Here is a 5,905-nt window from a genome sequence, read left to right as displayed (position 1 = left end):
TCTTCCATGAGTTTTTCATTCAGTACTCTCACTTACACTATACTGCCAAAAGTATTCGCTCGTCTGCCTTCACACACATATGAACTTGAGTGACATCCCATTCTTAATCCATAGGGTTTAATATGATGTCGGCCCACCCTTTGCAGCTATAACAGCTTCCACTCTTCTGGGAAGGCTTTCCACAAGGTTTAGGAGTGTTTATGGGAATTTTTGACCATTCTTCCAGAAGCGCATTTGTGAGGTCAGACACTGATGTTGGACGAGAAGGCCTGGCTCACAGTCTCCGCTCTAATCCATCCCAAAGGTGTTCTGTCAGGTTGAGGTCAGGACAGGCCAGTCAAGTTCTTCCACACCAAACTCACTCATCCATGTCTTTATGGACCTTGCTTTGTGCACTGGTGCACAGTCATGTTGGAACAGGAAGGGGCCGTCCCCAAACTGTTCCCACAAAGTTGGGAGCATGAAGTTGTCCAAAATCTCTTGGTCTGCTGAAGCATTAAGAGTTCCTTTCACTGGAACTAAGGGGCCGAGCCCAACTCCTGAAAAACAAGCCCACACCATAATCCCCCCTCCACCAAACTTTACACTTGGCACAATGCAGTCAGACAAGTACCGTTCTCCTGGCAACCGTCCAACCCAGACTCGTCCATCGGATTGCCAGATGGAAAAGCGTGATTCGTCACTCCAGAGAACACGTCTCCACTGCTCTGGAGTCCAGTGGTGGCGCTTTACACCACTGCATTCGACGCTTTGCATTTCGCTTGGTGACGTAAGGCTTGGATGCAGCTGCTCAGCCATGGAAACCCATTCCATGAAGCTCTCTACACTGTTCTTGAACTAATCTGAAGGCCACATGAAGTTTGGAGCTCTGTAGCGATTGACTGCAGAAAGTTGGCGACCTCTGCGCACTATGCGCCTCAGCATCCGCTGACCCCGCTCTGTCATTTGACCTGGCCTACCACTTCGTAGCTGTCGTTCCCAATCGCTTCCACTTTGTTATAACACCACTGACAGTTGACTGTGGAATATTTAGTAGCGAGGAAATTTCACGACTGGACTTGTTGCACAGGTGGTATCCTATCACAGTACCACGCTGGAATTCACTGAGCTCCTGAGAGCGACTCATTCTTTCACTAATGTTTGTAGAAGCAGTCTGCATGCCTAGGTGCTTGGTTTTATACACCTGTGGCCATGGAAGTGAATGGAACACCTGAATTCAGTGATTTGGAAGGGTGAGTGAATACTTTTGGCAATAAAGTGTATATAGAAGTTATATGCGTTTTTATAGTATTTTTATAATAATTTTACAGTATTTATTTACATTTGTTTGGGCTGGACTGTTACGCAACTAGCTGAAAGGGCGATGCCTGGCAAACAATAAAAGGGCCCTTCAGCGCCAACTTTATTGGGTCCTGTCCAGTCCCATTATGGGTTTCCATAAAACAAGCAAAATTTCAAAACTGTGTTTTAGTTATGAATTTCTCCCCATCAGGTTCAATACTGATCTTAACTGCTCACAGAATGACTGAGCTGATCTGAAATGTGAACTGGATGTAACTACAACACTAAAATATATTGTTGTTAGCTTTGTTTCAGTAAAGTCAGAGTCATTTATTGAAGGGTGCACTTTTTGTCTGAGCATGAAAGTTTTCACCACTTTTGGTTTTCAGAGTTTATTGTATATAAGATGATGATGCATAAAGTTACACACATTCTTGTTTTTGTAGCACAAAAAAGGTCTCACTTCATTTGGATAGTCCACTATAGTCCCCTGTAGATTATCTGCAGATGTTCAAAGTGTTAATTGGTGAAACTCAGTCGATTCCAAACGGTGGGGGGGTTAGGATTTGGACCAGGGTTGAGGGTTGGGTTTAGGTTTTGGGTTGAGGTTAAGGTTAGGGTCAAGATGAGAGATTTAAAGAAAATTATGGTGAATTTAGTAGATATTTAATTGAATGTAACTTGAAATTAATTTGTCTACAAAGCATCTAAAGTGGACTATCCAAATAGGGTGTTACCCAAAAAACATTCAGAAAAAGCTGAAGCCCCCCCATAATCAATTTGTCATTAGGTTTTACAAGATGTTTAAAACATGTCAAATCATTTTTAGTCCTTGACTAAAAAATGTCATTATTAATCAAAGAACAGCACTAAAATATTCTAGTTTAAAATTAAATGGTTATGGGTTAGCGGGGTCTTACGCTGGGGGCTTCTCCCCAGACGCCCCAAACTACCCTACATATTTATACGTAGACAAAGTTTAAATACAAGTGCACAAACATGACAGACATCAGGTGACTCATTCTCATCCAGCAGTGTGTGGGAGCTGGTGTTCAATAGGCTTCTGCTTTTAGGTTAGGCTTCTAGGGAAAATGAAGAGCAAGAGCTGTTGCAGGTAAAACCACTAGAGGGCGCCAAAGACTAGAATTAGATGCTGTGCTGCTTCCTGTAAGGTGTTTTATTGCTGTAGATGTGGGGACTAAATAGACATTAATACGGGTTGTGTAATGAATAGTATGACATGACTTTAATGATCCTGGGTAGTACTAGTATTTTCACATAGTTTGTTATTTTATGCATAATACAATAATAAATATAGTTTGTAACTACTGAGATACTCCTCTATCGTCTTCTATAACACTCTAGGAAAGTGTTACCCGGCTTTTTAAAGGCTAATAAATGGAAGAATACAATTATATTAAGGTGTAGGTGTAGTGAATCATGATATTATTGGTTATATTACTTTTCCCAGCTTGTTGGTGCATAGTGATGTAATGAAAAATGAGAAGATGTTTTAGCGGAAAGAAAAAGTCACAAGAATTTTGTCTTTTAAATGATATATGATGAATCATGCTTGATATGACCAGGAACATTAACTAACAAAAAAAAAAGAAGATCGGTTTTAATTTCAGGTTGTCGTTAAATGGGTCACTGGTAGTACATGAAATTAGCATAAAATCACAGAGACATTTTAAACTCAAATGTGATAAACTGAATTAAACAGCTTTGGAAATGAAGGCCCAGGTGAAACCTGGCTGTACTACAGCTCCCCAGTGAACTACTGTTCAGTAGTTCTATTGGGCACAGCTCCCATTCAAGAATGTAATCTGCTCATTTGTTTAACCTCTAGGTTAAAGGATAAGTCCTCTAATTCTTCACATAATTAAACTGTTAAGATGTAAACAAATTCATTCGGAGTGGTTTGGTGTGAAATGCTTCGTTCTAGAGAAACTTGCAGTCTGAATTGTTCACAGTGGTGGTGATAGGAACCAGATATCCACCTCTAAAAGCCACCTCACAGAATGATATTGCATGAAACGGGTATAAACGTGCTGACTAATGCCCGAGACATTGTTTTACTGTAGTTTTGAGAACATTTAGCTTAAACGTATTTTCTAACATCCATTCATGGTACATGCAGGGTGTTGAAAAGCAAAATAGTCCCAAAGAATTTTTTTTTCCAGATTTTATGACTATTTTACCATGAACTTTACATTTAAAACCTCAGAAGACACGTGCAGGTTAAGTGATGTTTTTGGATAGCAGATGAAATGGCTATATTTGTGTCATAGACATTGTGACCCCTGGTTCCTATCACAACCACTGTAAAGAGATCTGAGCCAACAGGTTTCTCTAAAATAAACAATTTCACATGAAACCACTCCGAATGACTATTTACATCTGAAATATGCAGAACATTTTGGTGGTATTCCCCCTGTAAGTGGTAATATATGAGCATTTCTGTATGGATAGTAACAACACAGTTGAAGACTCCGTCTAACCCTGCCTGTTTCTCCTCTCCTTTATACCCGCTGACCTTATACGCTTCAATAACCCATAATGAAACTTTTTTTCTATCTCTCGAAGATAAAACTACATGTCCCGGGACACGTACACCCTCCCCACACACCGCACTGCCTTTTGTTTGTTGTTGTTGTTTTTTTTCTCTTGTCTGATGAGATGTTTCAGTTGTTTATCTGGGTGGTATAAAGGCAGATACTTCCATCGTCCTCTAACCAAACCCACCTTATAATGTCCCTCTGCAATCACACTATCAGCACTGAATCACCCCTCTACTTTGTGCCCCTGGATTACAGATAAGGCCATTGGAAAAGCTGAAATGACACATAGTGCACATACACAGGGCTCTGTGTCTCACACACACACATCATTTACTGTTCAGCATCTCTCTCCTGGTCTCCGAAAGGCAGAGGGGAACCCTCAGGGCCCTCTAGATTTTTGGCAACTCTGGAAGTATTACAGCATCACTCTTTCACTGTTCAGTTTTAATGAAAACTCAAGGGTTAAATTATTAAAATACCCAGAAAAACAAAAATCTTTTCCTTCATTGTATCTAGGTAGACATAGCTAAGCGAGCTCTCCTATTGGTTATGACTTCAAGAGCTGAAGAGAAGTCCTACAATGTTAGATCAGCCACCAGCATAATTATGAACTGACAGAAGCATCAACCGATCATGTTTTACAACAACCAATGTAGTCAGAAAAAATGTCAATCTAGGCCTTCTAGAAGTTCTAGATATGCCACTGATTGGGAATACGAGCAGCAGCCTAATCACTTGGTTGTTAGAAATGGAAAACAGCGACGGCAGCTCTGTACGAGCCTCTCTACTGAAACAGTCACGGTGAAACTGCTATAAGATATATTGTATGCTATATGCTAATATGTCTGTTACAAGCATCAAGTAAAACACAATGTATTTTAGAAGCTTCAACTATCTGTGTTTATATAGAATGGCCAAAACACAATCATTCGCTGTTAGCTTAGCGCTAACAAACTACTAGTATTCCATAGGCCTGCTAGGAGAAGTTAGCATTATCATAGAGGTGTGTTTTGACAGGGTAGTGACATTTATATCCCAGATTGGAGGCCTAGCTCTAATAGTCATGGTTCACCCACTGTTAAGGCCAGTGGAAATTGTCAGATGAATTAATATACATCTCAAATACATATTTCTTATGCTACACTAGCTATTTGGCCTATTGTTTCTACCAGTAAATGGATGCTAGTAGCCACACAGTTACTGGAATAATGGTAAAGGTGGCCACTAGTTTTTTCACTGGTTGCTTTCATTCATTTTCATTCATTAGCAACATTAACATTTTTGACTGAGCTATTAATTTAATTCGTAGAGATCTTCACGCTGGGAATCCAACTGACCATTTGCAAAATTCTGACTATTCCAGTTAGGCTTATTTACTGTTGCTTTACCCATCAAGCTTTCAGCTCAGGCCACCTGGTAGCACCTGTAGAGACTACACTAACAAACTCAAAATTTCTGTAGCACAAAGTAAAATTTAGAGGAGGGCATTTGAAGATGTGTTATTATTTACACAATAACTTTATTCAGTTATTATTCAGTTATATAACTTTATTTAGTTATTCAGTGCTGATGTACAGTACGTTGGTGTCTCAGTCACCTACGCATATTATTTAAAACCATTTATCCTGGCTATACTTGTGTTTTCACTAGTAAAAATGCTGTATACAATATCATTACAAGGAATACGAATGAACATAACGTAAAATGTAACGAGAATTTCTTATTTTTTGAAAAAAGCAGGTTTTTTGTTTACTGGTATGAAGAACAAAGTTTGTTTTTCCAGGTTTCTCTTCAATGCTCCCAGCCATCACATGGTTTTGTTGAATTCCATCACTAGCACATAACAAAGTATAGCCAAACCAGGTTTTGAATGGTAGCTCCAGGTAATTCTGAGCTTCCTGGAGGGGAAGTTTGGAGAGGATTAAACTCACTGACACACTGTGAAATCACAACGTTATATTAATAGTATGTACATTTATTGTGAAATGAATGTTTTACTGAGCAAATAAGTGCTTACTGGCCAGACTAATAGCATTTTATTTCTTTTTAAAATTTTCTCAGGT

This window comes from Colossoma macropomum, unplaced genomic scaffold, assembly GCF_904425465.1.
Source record: "Colossoma macropomum unplaced genomic scaffold, Colossoma_macropomum, whole genome shotgun sequence".
Taxonomy (NCBI): Eukaryota; Metazoa; Chordata; class Actinopteri; order Characiformes; family Serrasalmidae; genus Colossoma; species Colossoma macropomum.
The sequence above is the reverse complement of the archived record's forward strand: the minus strand, read 5'-3'. Positions refer to the sequence as shown.